General features: G+C 38.9%; 1 pseudogene; it reads left to right on the top strand.

Annotated features, from left to right (window-relative positions):
• The first annotated feature begins 774 nt into the window (after positions 1-774).
• On the top strand, positions 775-14,647 carry LOC128062085 (heterogeneous nuclear ribonucleoprotein A1-like; annotated as a pseudogene).
• Positions 14,648-15,294: the final 647 nt, after the last annotated feature.

Raw genomic sequence — 15,294 nt, 5'->3', positions numbered from 1 at the left:
GGCTGATTCATGTTGAGGTCTGACAGAAAAATTATGTAAAGCAATTATCCTTCAATAAAAAATAAATTAATTAAAAAATAGGCAACATAAACTCGATTCTTAAAATAAGAATATATTTGAAAATGATGACTTTGAAAACTTTTACAGAGGGATCTTTTTATCAGTTTGAGTTTGAAATATACAGTTTAAATTAACTTTCTCAATATTTTCTCATAGTACTTTATTATAGAGTTTAGCAATTTCTTCTGCATTTGCTCTTAATGCAAACTAAAGTAAATCATTAATGGGAAATATATATTTCTTTTTTAACATGTGATATTGGTCAGATTAAAAAAATGTGCAATTGTGAGATGCACATTTGAATTTTAAACCAGGTTTACAAAAATGACTGGTATTAGAAAGATTAAAAAATGTCATATGGACTTGGATGTAGATAAATTATAAAACTCATGCACTTATAATTTTTAACTTAAAAATATACATTACATTTATTTGATTGACAACGATAAAGTAAGCACCTTAAAGGAACATGCTGGAAAGATACAAAGGATCAAGGTTTGGCAATGACACGTATCAGGAAGCTCTAAATGGTCTCAGAGAAATATTTACAAGAGTTTCATGGGTTCTCCATCATGGTTGGGTTACCAATTCCAAATTTCCCAAGTTTCCCTTGGGACTCTTAGCTGCTACATAGACCTGGTACATCTGCACGAATCCTCCTCCCTTAGCGGGCATGACATTTATTGAATGGATATTAGGGATTCATGGAACTGGATGGAGGCAGAAAGCTACATTGGAAGAAGAGGCAGGAACCTGGAAGCTTGCGAGGACCTCACTGCAGGATCCATAGGCATGGTCACCCTGCAGAAACACTCTGATCCAAATGCTGACACTGTGATGAAGGTCATCTCCATCAGTTTGGCAACTCAGGTTCAAAGTCCAGGAAGAGAACTTCCGAGGAGCCTGTTCAGTAATTGTGCCAGAGCAGGAATGTAACATTATTGCTTTGGCTTCCATAGTGGGATGCGGGAGCCACCTTGCAGGATGTTACACAAGGATCCCCAAAGATAGGGACTGACACTATCTTTTAAGGGTTTGAGACTGGACAATTAAGAAACAACACATGTTTATAACACAGATCTATCTTTTCTGCCCTTCAGATACACACAGTTGACATACATCTCTATTTATGTGTTTATTCATTTATTGGTGGTGAGATGATGACTAACAATGATGTATGCAAATCTCATTAAAATAGTTAGTTGAGGGATATGCTGGCTCTAAACCAACATATGTAGTGGAAAGAAATATATCAATAATCAACCTTCTGAAATATTGGCATTTTTCTCTTCTGACATATTTTTTATACCTTAACTCTATCTTTTTAATCTTCATTTATAAATTCATCTTTTGCTTATTTTTCCCCTTACTCTTATATTCCATCACCACCTAAAATTTGTCCCTTTAGGTATGTTTGAACTAATATAACTGTTTACAATTGGGCTATCCATGAACCAGGCCAATACATAAGGATTTGCCTTTAAGTAGTATATTTGGGAGACAATCTCAGAAACCTTCATCAGGGAGTTGCCACAGAGAATGGAAGTGGTAACCAAGTCACCACTGTGGGTAACTGGAGTTTGAGCCCACTGGGGAAATCTGGTAGCCAGGGCAGAACACACATATCAGTAGGATTCCAGATGAGGAGAATGAGATCTGAGATATTTTATATTCCAGTTTACATTAATCATTGGTTTAGATTCTCCCATGCTTCCCTGGTTTGTATACAGATGGTCAAAATGAGCTCTTGCAAAACAGAAAATCATAAGGCAACAGAATGCAGTGCTAGCGGTTGGCATTCAGCCCATGTAAAGTGAAATGGTAGGGATGAGGGATTATGCGTGGAACACCTGTGGCATCCACTACAGTCATAGAACTCCCTGTTTCCCTGCCTCTAGGGATGCATCAGCTGCCTTGTTGGCTCTACTGGAATAAGATGAAAGTCCTGACTGAGTACAGAAATCGTAAATATTTGCTGCTGCTGCTCCTAAGTCACTTTAGTCGCGTCCGACTCTGTGTGACCCCATAGATGGCAGCCCACCAGGCTCCCCCATCCCTGGGATTCTCCAGGCTAGAACACTGGAGTGGGTTGCCATTTCCTTCTCCAATGCATGAAAGTGAAGTCACTCAGTCGTGTCCGACTTTTAGTGACCCCATGGACTGCAGCCCACCAGGCTCCTCCGTCCATGGGAGTTTCCAGGCAAGAGTACTAGAGTGGGGTGCCATTGCCTTCTCTGAGTTAATATTTAGGGACATGGATACAGACCATAAGCCATCAGGATCAAGACTTGTAAAAGGGTGAGAAGATTTAGGATGTGAGCAGGATATGGGAGTGGCATTAAGTAAACAAAGATGGGTAAACTGGGGACCAATGGGAAACTAAGGTAAATGCAGAGATGCTCTTCCCAATCCTCCCATCTGGGCTGTGACCCTCATCCCCAGATGATGGGGTGTTGCTGGCTGACAGCCCACCACTGAGTCCTTCTCTGCCAATTGCCTTTGAAAGAGAGTTGTCTCTCCTGGTGTTAAGCCATGTCCCCATCAGCAGCCACTTCTAATGACTCATTAATATAGGGTTAAAAGGCTCTGATTTCTTTCTTGGGGCATCTTTGAAGGGTCAGACCTACTTAAGAACTCCCTGGTTGAGACCACTTTTGAGACTGAATCCACTCAATGTCTCCTTCTGCCCACTCCTTCTCACTTTACTTTTTAAGGCAAATTTTTATTATTTTCCTAACAATAATAACTGGCAAACATCCTATAAACAAAAGTACTTCTAAAAGTCTGTTTTCTGGGAACCACAGCCAAAACACAAACAACAGTGGAGTGGACTATTGACAAAAGTGGAAGTATGAATCTTATTGAACTTTGCACAGGCATAGTAGATGGTAATTGCCATTACGTGTATTTATTTACTCCAAGCATACACAGAGATGAGTTCTGATGCTTACTCTTAGCCCATGTATATAGTTATTAGTGTTTATTGATGTAGGGCTTCCCTGGTGGCTCAGACTGTAACTGGGTTCAATGCCTGGGTGGGGAAGATGCCCTGGAGGAGAAAATGGCTACCCATTCCAGTATTCTTGCCTGGAGAATAGCATGGACAGAGGACCCTGGGGGGCTATAGTCAGAGGGTTGCAAAGAGTCATACATGATGGAACAACTAACATTTTATTTCATCCTACCTGTATTCTAATATTGAGCACTTGCAGCTTACTTTGAATTCTATTGTATGCAAATACCAAATAAATGTTGAACCATGGGGAATTATGAAAAAGGAATTATTTTATGGGTTGTCAAGAGTAAAAGCAGCTCAGAAAAGATTTCAACAGAAAAGTAAGGTTGTTATCCAGGGAGTTGGTGGTGTTGGGTGTATCACTCACTTGTCAGGTCTTATTTAGTTAGTGCCAATCTATTTCTTTCTCAGCAATATTGAGAGGAAAATACTAAGCAGGTTATTGCAATTGCTTTTCTGTAAAAATAATGACCTACATTACCGGGAATCTTAATGTCACCACGTTATTTACCTTCCATAGTTTCTGGTTCACAGGTAATTAAAGCCTGCAGTAGACTTAGCAGACATTTATTTTAGTATGATGTTCTCCAGCCCCTCCCCATTTTAAATTAAAAAAGAACTTTTACTTCCAGTGATTTTGCCTTATCTATACTGTGAAATCACTTCTCTATTGTAGGAACTCAAATATCTTGCTGAAAAGGCTCTCTCATTTTCTCACTGTTAAAATCTCATTTCTTCCTTATTTATCTTAATATATCTTACATTAATAGTTCCATGGGTAAAGAAGTAGGAATGAGAGTGGGGGAAAATATTGCAATTCTCGAGACCTTCTTTTCAGAATAAAAGTAGGTTTGACCTCTTTTTTTTTTTCAGTAGACTATCTTGGAGCATTTCATAGATATTAGAAACAAAAATAGTGTTGGGAAGACTGGGACCAAAGACCCTTTATATTCTCTTCTTCTCAGCCGTGTTAACTTTAGATAAAAGATTTAATTACAGGAGAAACCTTAATATAATTGTCTGGTGTGTATTTTTACTTTTTGTCAAAAAAGTAAATGAAAGAAGTTTTAGAATTTCACCAAAGTGATGTCAAGGACATAATGAGGTTAAGTAGCTAAAATTAGGCTCTTGGGCTTAGAAAAGAAAATAATTGACTTGTGAAAGGAATTGTTAATTAATGAAAGTGACTTCATCCAAATAGCACAATTTGCTAGTCAGAGATGAGAAGCTGTGATAGGTCTGATAAGAGTAGGTGATGATAATGTGATGTTTTCTGAGATCAAGAATCAGTGCTCATTTCAACACCCCTGCATCCATCAGCAGTCTGCAACTGCTGGAGAAAAAGAAATACAACAGAAGGAATTAGCTCTGAGAAAGACACAAGCACCACTTTCATTCTGGTATATCGCCCACCCTGCAAATCTGTATGCATTCATTTCCTAGGTCTGCCAGAACAAATTACCATAAACTTGGTGGCTTAAAACAACAAGACTTGTTCTCTTACAGTTCTGGAGGCTAGAAGCCTGAAATCAAGAGGTTGCCATGACAATGCTAATTGCTAAAGGCTTTAGGGAGATATTTTCCCTTCTGGTGGATACCACTTGCCTTTCTTTGGCCTGGTAGCTGCATCACTGCAGTCTTTGTTTCCAGTGTCACTTGGCATCATCTGTCTGATGTTCTCTGTGTGTCTGTGTGTTGTGTCTATTTCTTCTCTTTTTCTCACCATGTGTCTGTTTTGTTTTCCTATAAGGACTCCAGTCATTGAATTAGGGCCAACCCTGTTCCAGGATGATATCACTTTGATTCACCTAATCATATCCTCAAGGACTCTATTTCCAAGTAAGTTCACAGTGTGAGGTTACTGTGGACATGAATTTTGAGGGGACAATATGCAAAACGGTACACTGTATAAAAATATTTCTGACAGAACTCTTCAAATTAGGACATTTCTTAACAGTAAATGATAAGATTTTGCCTTCTTTCCCTTTTTTCTTGGACACCCTGTTATAATAATTAAAAAGGAATATATAATCTATAACACTATGCATATTTGAGTTTCATGATTAAAACAAAATAGACATCTAGGGTAAAGCTCTTTAAACCTCTGTTCAAATTATTGTGTTTAATAATTCACTTGGAAATGAAAATGAGAATAATTGGTTCCTAGAAAATTGAAGATATATTCTATTGAGTTTGAATTTGTGCCTAACTTTTAAGAATACCAATGGGGCAATGTGTTTTTTTATTACTTTTTAAAATTGAAGTATAGTTAATTTACAATGTTGTGTCAATTTTAGGTATACAGTGAAGTGATTCAGTTATACATATATGTCATATATGTGTATATATATATATATATATATATATATATATATAATATATATGCAACTCCTGATGGCTGAGACAGTAAAGAACTTGCCTGTGATGTGGAAGCCTCACATTATCAACTCAATGGATGTGAGTTTGAGCAGACTCTGGGAGATGGTGAAGGACAGGAAAGCCTGGCCTGCTGGAGTCCACGGGGCTGCAAAGAGTTGGACACAAGTGAGCAGCTGAACAACAAAATGTATATACATATATATGTGTCTCTCTCTATATATTCTTTTGCAGATTATTTGCCTTTCATATGTCATTAAAAGATATTGAATATAATTCCTTGTGCTATACAGTAGGTCCCTGCTGTTTATATATTTTATATTAACTACATAAAAATTCACAATGTGAAAATTGTTAGTTAAGTTGTATGCGGGACAAAATGAGGACTATAGCCCAGGATACAGCACCTCAGATAGCTCTGAGAAACTGCTCCAAAGAGGTGAACAGTGGGGCATGGTGCGGGGTGGTGTAGGTCAGTAATATATGTGGCTTTGGTGGAGGAGGAGTACATGCAATCAAGCACATATTTTTTCCAGGTTCTGCTAGTCTCATGAAGGTTTCTGCTAGTCACAAGGAACATGAAGGACTTTAGTGCTTTTCTAAATATGAGGAGATGCAAGAATAGGACTCATAAAATCTTCTGAAATTATCTAACTGAAGACCTGTTCTGCCAGTTTTTCCCAGAGCACAAAGTACCTCATTTCTTCTCTCCACCTTGAATTATTCTCTCCACCTTGAATTCCTTTCAGGGGTGTTGAAGGTCAGCAGCTGCAGAGGCACATGATTTAATCCTTGTAGAGGTTGATGGCCAGTGCCAAAGGCAAGTACCAATTTGTAGTTGACAGTATATCATTGGATGTATCTGTTAATTCCAAACTTCTAATTTATTCCTTCCCCCAACTCTTTTCCTTTTGATAATCATACTTTGTATCCTATGTCTGTGGTTCTGTTTCAGTCTTGTATTTAAGTTCATTTATATCATTTTCTTTAAATACCACATATAAATGATACCATACAATATTTGTCTTTCTATGTCTTACTTCACTTAATGTGATAATTTCTACGTCCTTGTATGTTGCTACAAATGGCATTATTTCATTCTTTTTATGTTGTTTTTGGTGTTCAGTTGCTCAGTCATGTCTGACTCTTTGTGATCACATGGACTGCATCACATTAGGTTTCACTGTCCTTCACCATCTCCCTGAATTTGATCAAACTCATGTCCATTGAGTCATTGATGCCATCCAACTATCTCATCTTCTCCCACCCCCTTCTCATCTTGCCCTCAATCTTTCTCAGCATCAGGGTCTTTTCCATTCACATCAGGTGGCCGAAGTTTTGGAGCTTCAGCTTCAGCATCAGTCCTTCCAATGAATATTAGGGTTGGTTTCCTTTAAGATTGACTGGTTTGATCTCCTTGCTGTTCAAGGGACTCTCAAGATTCTCCTCTAGCACCACAGTTCAAAAGCATCAGTTCTTCAGCACTCAACCTTCTTTATAGTCCAACTTTCACATTCAGACATGACTACTGAAAAAACCATAGCTTTGACTATGCAGACCTTAATCAGCAAAGCGATGTCTTGGCTTTTAAACACTCTCTCAGCTGTCATAGCTTTTCTTCCAAGGAGTCTTTTAATTTTGTGGCTGCAGTCACCATCTCCAGTGATTTTGGGGCCCAAGAAAATGAAATCTGTCACTGTTTCCAATTTTTTCCCATCTATTTGCCATGAAGTGATGGGACCAGATTGCATGACCTTTTTTTTTGTTGTTGCTGTGTTTCAAGCTAGCTTTTTCTCTCTCCTCTTTCACCTTTATAAGCGGCTTTTTAGTTCCTCCTTGTTTTCCACCATCAGGGTGGTATCATCTGCATATCTGAGGTTGTTGATATTTCTCCCAGCTTGTGCTTCATTCAGTCTGGCATTTCTCATGATGTACTCTGCATGTAAATTAAATAAGCAGAGTGACAATATACAACGTTGAACTACGCCTTTCCAATTTTAAACCAGTTCACTGTTTCATGTCCGGTTCTTTCTGTTGCTTCTTGACCTGTATAGAGGTTTCTCAGGAGACAGGTAAGGTGGTCTGGTACTCTCATCTCTAAGAATTTTCCACAGTTTGTGGTGATCCACACAGTCAAAGGCTTTAGCATAGTCAATGAAGCAAAAGTAGATTTTTAAAAAAATTCCCTTGCTTTTCCTATGATCTAGTGGATGTTGGCAATTTGATCTCTGGTTCCTTTGCCTTTTCTAAATCCAGCTTGTACTTCTGGAATTTCTCAGTTCATGCATTGTTGAAGTCTAGCTTGAGCATAATCTTGCTAGCATGTAAAAAGCATACAATTGTGCAGTAGTTTGAACATTCTTAGGTATTTCCCTCTTTGATATTGGAATGAAAATTGACATTTCCCAGTCCTGTGGCCACTGCTCAGTTTTCCAAATTTGCTGACGTATTGAGTGTGGCACATTAATAGCATCATCGTTTAGGATTTGAAATAACTCTGCTGTAATTCCATCACCTCCACTGACTTTGTTTCTAGTAATACTTCCTAAGGCCCACTTGACTTCACATTCCAGGATGTCTAGCTCTAGGTGAGTGACCACACCATTGTGGTTATCTTGGTCTTTAATACCTTTTTCATACAGTTCTTCTGTGTATCTTGCCATCTCTTCTTAATCTCTTTTTCTGTTAGGTTCTTGCCATTTCTGTTCTTTATTGGGCCCATCTTGCATGAAATATTCCCTTGTTATCTCAAATTTTTTTGAAGAGATCTCTAGTCTTTCCCATTCTATTGTTTTCCTTCATTTCTTTGCATCATTCACTTAGGAAGGATCTTTTATCTTTCCTTGCTATTCTCCAGAACTCTGCATTCAGATGAATGTAACTTTCCTTTTGTCCTTTGCCATTAGCATCTCTTCTTTTCTCAGTTGTTTGTAAGACCTCCTCAGACAACCACTTTGCCTTCTTGCATATCTTTTTCTTGGGAGTGGTTTTAGTCACCACCTCTTGCACAATGGTATAAACCTAAGTCCATAGTTCTGAGGGCACTTTGTCTACCAGATTTAGTCCCTTGAATTTATTCATCACCTACATTATATAATCACAAAGGATATGATTTAGGTCATTCCTGAATAGCCTAGTGGTTTTTGCTACTTTCTTTGATTTGAGCCTGATTATGCAATAAGGAGCTAATGATATGAGTCACAGTAGGCTCCAGGTCTTGATTTTGCTGACTGTATAGAGCTTCTCCATCTTCGGCAGCAAAGAATATAATCAATCTGATTTCAGTATTGACCACCTGGTGATGTCCATGTGTAGAGTCCTCTCTTGTGTTGTTGGATGAAGGTGCTTGCTATGACCAGTGTGTTCTCTTGGCAAAACTCTTTTAACCTTTTCCCTGCTTCATTTTGTACTTCAAGGCCAAACTTGCCTGTTACTCCAGGTATCTCTTGTCTTCCTATTTTTGCATTTCAATACCCTATGGGAAAAGGACATCTATTTTCAGTGTTAGTTCTAGGAGGTCCTATAGGTCTTCATAGAATCATTCATCTTCAGCTTCTTTGGCATTTGGGGTTGGGGCATAGACTTGGATTACTGTGATATTGAATGGTTTGCCTTGGAAATGGACAGAGATCATTCTGTCATTTTTGAGATCGCACCCAATTACTGCATTTCAGACTATTTTGTTGACTATGAGGGCTATTCTATTCCTTCTAAGGGATTCCTGCCCTTAGGTATAATGTAGATATAATGGTCATCTTGATTAAATGTGCCCTTTCCCATCCATTTCAGTTCATTGTTTTCTAAAATGTCAATGTTCACTCTTGCCATCTCCTGTTCGATCGCTCCCAATTTCCCTTGATTCATGGACTAACATTCCAGGTTCCTATGCAATATTGTTCTTTACAGCATCAGACTTTACTTGCACAACCAGACACAACCACAACTCGGCATGTTTTCTGCTCTGGCTCAGGCTCTTCATTTTTTCTGGAATTATTTCTCCACTCTTTTCCAGTGGCGTATTGGAGACCTACTGACTCAGTGGCCTCATCTTTCAGAATCATATCTTTTTGTCTTTTCATACTTTCCATGGGGTTCTCAAGGTAAGAATACTGAAGTGGTTTGCCATTGCCTTCTCCAGTGGACCACGTTTTGGCACGTTTTGACTAGCAGAGACACGTCCTTTTGGTGCTCTGTGTAGCTAGATTACATGCCTGGTGCCCTGGTTGTCCCACTGCTGGTCCTCCTTGAGTGTGTATACTTTCACCAGCTGTCAGAGATCGGTCTACATGGCTGCTGGTGGACTGAGGCAGCGGCCCTGCTGGAGTCACTAGGAAGAGGGTCCAGGGAAGGCTGGAGCCAACACTGGAGGACGCCAAGGAGTGGAGGGCTCTCTGGCCTCACTGCTGCCACTGGCCGCCCTGGGACTGACCCATTAACCAAGAGTGGAGAGTACCCTGTCCTCTTCTCTGCCATTGATATAAATTGATGTACAACCTTTTTAGAGATCTATTTTGACAGTAGTTATTGAATTTTTAAATGCTATTGACACCGAAGACGATTCTCTTGATTATTAGGTCAAACCATTTTAAATTTCTGTTTTTTTAATGTCAAAACTGGCTTAATTTCCACTAATTGCTTATGGTGCAATCCAGTGCTAGAGCAGGTTGAGTAATATTCCATTATATGTGTACATATATATACAGTATGTATTGCTTCCATGTTTTGGCTACTGTAAATAGTATTGCTATGAACATTAGGGTGCATGTATCTTTTCAAGTCAGAGTTTTCATCTTTTCCAAATATAAGGGCAATTTTTTAGTAATTTTTCTATTTTAGGAAATTTCTAGATTTATAGAAAAGGTATAAATACAGTATACAGAGTTCTCATTCTGCATCTTTTTTTTTAATTTTAATTTTTACTTTATTTTGCTTTACAATACTGTATTGGTTTTGTCATACATTGACGTGAATCTGCCATGGGTGTACATGAGTTCCCAAACATGAACCCCCCTCCCACCTCTCACCCCATATCATCTCTCTGGATTTTCCCCCTGCACCAGCCCCAAGCATCTTGTATCCTGTATTGAACATAGACTGGCAATTCGTTTCTTATATGATAGTATACATGTTTCAATGCCATTCTCCCAAATCATCCCACCCTCTCCCTCTCCCACAGAGTCCAAAAGTCCGTTCTATACATGTGTGTCTCTTTTGCTGTCTCACATACAGGGTTATCATTACCATCTTTCTAAATTCCATATATTCTGCATCTTATTTCCCTGATTGCTAACATCTTATCTATGTCTGAAATATTTGTTGTATTAGTGAATTAGTATTGATGCAATATTATTAACTCAAGACCATATTTTTAAAATTTCTTTAATTTTTTTCCTTATGCTGTTCTATCCCAGGATCCAAACAAGATGCCATATCAACATTCAGTAGCTGGAATACTTTTGGCTGTGATCATTTCTCAGACTTACCTTGTTTTCAAGAACCTTGACAATTTTGAATAGTACTGGTCAGATATTTTGTAGAATGTGGTTCAGTCTGGGTTTGTCTTACTTTTTCTATTTCCCATGAATAGACTGAGGATATGTGTCTTGGGAGAAAAGTCACAGATAAAGTGACATTTTCATCAAATCACATCAAGGATATGTATTCTCAACATGATATGTATTCTCAACATGATTTATCATTGTTGATGCCAACCTTGATCACCTGGCTCAGATAATATTTGTCCACTACAGTTTCCAAATTAGTTACTCCTTTGCCGCCTTTTCATCCTGTGTTCTTTGGAAGGAAGTCGCTGAAGACTGGTGGGAGGGAAGGATGTGATGTTCCACCAGCTCCACCATATTAAGGGGAGAGTATCTACATAAATTATTTGGAATTCTTCTATACTGGGCATATTCTCAGTCATTTATTTATTTACTCAATCATGTATTTAGATGAGTATGGACTCAAGGTATTTATTTTATGCTTTGAGTCATAATCCAATAATATGTTATTTGCTTAATTGTTAGAATGGTTCCAGTTTTGGCCATTGGGAGCTTTTTCAATTGATTTCTGTTCCCCCTTTACATGCTCCCATCAGTGTGTGTATGTGTGTGTGTGTGTTTGTGTGTGTGTGTGTGTGTGTATGTGTGCATGTTTAATATAGCATTTCCTACTTTTTGGATTAATTATGCTCCAGGCTCATATTGTGTATTACATTCCTCAGGCCTAGAATCAACCATTCTTTGCAAGGAGCTCTGATTCTGTACTGATGTGCTCATTGCACCTAAGTCTTCCCAGGCAACATCTTGCTCTAAGTATTGCTGAATCTCTCCATCTGTATTTATGTTAAATTGAACATGAGTTCATGCTAGAGGCACCACGTCCAATCCATAACCATATGGGTTCTTCTAGCTACTTCCCCTGCTTCTATGTAAACTCCGCCTTGCCCCCCCTCCCCCCCAAGCAGTGAGGCTCCTGGCTCTGTCATTTGGCATCTGTTTACCTATCTGTTCAATTCCAGCATAATCTAGGGTTTCACAGTTATCAACCTATACCCTTGTAAGAAACAATGCTACCTACTGGAGTACAGTGCTTACATGCAGTTTCTTTTTTTCTCCACTTATTTCCAAATTTGCTTCAGTTCAGTTCTGTCTCTCAGTCGTGTCTGACTCTTTGCGACCCCATGAATCGCAGCACGCCAGGCCTCCCTGTCCATCACCAACTCTCAGAGTTCATTCAGACTCGCGTCCATTGAGTCAGTGATGCCATCCAGCCATCTCATCCTCGGTCGTCCCCTTCTTCTCCTGCCCCCAACCCCTCCCAGCATCAGAGTCTTTTCCAATGAGTCAACTCTTTGCATGAGTCAGAACATTTCCCACACCCTTCTCTGAGAGGTTGGGTGTTCCCTGGTGGTTCAGATGGTAAAAAGTCTGCCTGCAATGCGGGAGACCCAGGTTCAAACCTTGGGTCAGAAAGATCCCCTGGAGAAGAAAATGGCAACCCACTCCAGTATTCCTGCCTGGAAAATTCCATGGATGCAGGAGCCTGGTAGGCTACAGTCCATGGGGTTGCAAAGAGTTGGATACGACTGAGTGATTTCTCTTCACTTCTCTGAGAGTTTATATTGCACATTTGTAATACAGTTAGATTCTCTTGCCACAGTTTGCATTCCATTTTGGGATCCCTGACCTCCTTGAATTTTTGTTTGTGTATGTTAAAGTTCACTTCCTGTCGTGAACGACTCTATGAGTTTTGACAAGTACATAGTAATATGCATCTGACACTAGTACCAAGCAAAATAGTTACAGCACTAAAAACTCCTCTGTGCTTCCACCAACCAACCCCTCCCTTACCCCCAAGACCCTGACAATCACTAATCTGTTTTCCTTCTCCATAGTTTTGTCTTTTTCAGAATGTCATTTAAATGGGATCATAAAGTATGCTGCCTTTTCAAGACTTGCTTCACTCACTTAGTGATATTCTTACAGTTCATATATGTTGTTTTTTGGGTTGATAGTTCATCCATTCATATCACTGGGTAATAGTCCATTATACTAATATACCATGGTTTATTCACTTATTCATCTATTCAAATACATCTAGGTTGCTACCAGTTTTTAATGGTGCTAAGTAAAGCTGATTTATAATTTATTCATGTGCAGATTTCTGTATAGGTTTCAAATCAGTTGGGTAAAACTGGAGTTATTCTCTAGCAAGCTATGTTTAGCTTATAAGAAACTGCCAACATATATCTCAAAGTGGTTGTAACATTTTGCTTTCCTACCAGCAATAAATGGGAGTTACTGTTGGTCCACATATTCATCAGTGATGGATACTGTCAGATTTTAGGTTTTAGCCATTCCAGTAGGTGCACAGTAGTATGTCATTACTGTTTAATTTCTATTTCCTTAAAGATACATGACATTGAGAATGTTTTCATATGCTTATGTGCCACCTGTATATTTTCAGTGGTGAGTTGTTTATTCAGTTTTTTTGTTTATTATTGTTTTCTTAGTATAGAGGACTGAGACACTTTATTATTATGTAATTTTGTATATTTTGGATATTAGTTATTTACTAGCTAAGTGATTTGCAAATGTTTTTTTAATCTGTGATGTTTCATCCTCTTAACAGTGTTTTTTTGCAGAACACTGCTTTTTAAAATTTTTTTAAAAATTAAATAAATTCCACTTTTTGCCTGTGGATGCTGCTGGGTAAGCATCATTGAAGCCTCTCCCTCTCCACTGCAATCAAGTCTAAGTCAGAGTTTCCCAAAGAGTCCGAACAGCTGCAGAAGTTCTTCATTGGAGGACTGAGCTTTGCAACAAACAATGAGAGTCTGAGGAGCCATTTTGAGCAATGCAAAATGCTCACAGACTGTGTGGTAATGAGGGTTCTAAGCACCAAGTGCTCCAGAGGCTTCGGGTTTGTCACACAGGTCACTGTGGAGGAGGTGGATGTGGCCATGAATGCAAGACCATACAAGGTAGATGGAAGAGTTGTGGAGCCAAGGAGGGCCGTCTCCAGAGAAGATTCTCAAAGACCTGGTGCCCACTTAACTATGAAAAAGATGTTTATTGACGGGATTGAAGACAACACTGAAGAACATCACCTGAGGGGTTATTTTGAACAGTTTGGTAAAATTGAAGTGGTTGAAATCATGACTGATTGAGGCAGTGGCAAAGAGAGAGGCTTTTCAACTTTTGATTACCATGACTCCGTAGACAAGATTGTCATTAGAAGTACTACACTGTGAATAGCCACAACTGGGAGGTAAGAAAAGCCCTATTTAAGCAAGAGATGGCTGGTGCTTCATCCATCCAGAGAGGTCGAAGTGGTTCTGGAAACTTTGGTGGTGGTCGTGAAGGTAGTTTCAGTGGGAGTGACAATTCTGGTCATGGAGAAAACTTCAGTGGTCGAGGTGGCTTTGGTGGCAGCCATGGTGGTGGTGGTGGATATGGCGGCAGTGGGGATGGCTGTAATGATGGAAGCAGTTTTGGAGGTGGCAGCAAGCTACAAGGATTTTGGTAATTACAACCATCAGTCTTAAATTTTGGACCCATGAAAGGAAGAAACTTTGGAGGCAGAAGTTCTGACCCCTATGATGGAGGTCAATGCTTTGCTAAACCATGAAACCAAGGTGGCTATGGTGGTTCCAGCAGCAACAGTAGCTATGGCAGTGGCAAATGGTTTTAATCACTGCCAGGAAACCAAGCTTAGCAGGAGAGGAGAGCCAGAGAAGTGACAGCTTCTCCACCAAAGCAGGTTGCAAATAAATTTCAAATGGAACCTGGCATCACCCTGAAGGAATTCTAACTTCATACTGTTGGGATAGTTTATCAAAATGGCTTCAGAGTAGACAAACTTTACATAGCACATTAAAAAAAAGAGACATACATTTATTCAATGTCATGATCAGCCTATTACATTTAGCCATCAACAGCATGGGTACAAAAAAGAAATCTACATTAAAACCCTTTGTTGAAATGCTTTATGCTTTCCACAGAACAGAAACTGAAATGACCTGTTATAAAATTGGTCACAAGTACAGTCCTCAATTTTTTTGCCCATACACATGAGTATTGTCTAAAGCATTTCTTCTTTGTAGCAGCTAGGCCCTGCCCCAGATTTGTGAACTCAGCCAGGGAATGAAGCTTGTGTATCATCCATTATTATGTGTAAACAAAAAAGATTTAATACCCTCCAAAAAATTAATAAATTCCAACTTATATGTATATTTTTCTTCCATGGATTTGCTTTCAATGTTGAATTATATCTAAAAACATATCACTAAATTGCAGGTAATGCAGAGTTTTCCCTATGTATTCTTCTAGAAGTTTTGT

Source organism: Budorcas taxicolor, chromosome 17 (assembly GCF_023091745.1).
Source record: "Budorcas taxicolor isolate Tak-1 chromosome 17, Takin1.1, whole genome shotgun sequence".
NCBI lineage: Eukaryota > Metazoa > Chordata > Mammalia > Artiodactyla > Bovidae > Budorcas > Budorcas taxicolor.
Note: the sequence above shows the minus strand (reverse complement) of the source record. Positions and strands in the feature narration are given on the sequence as shown.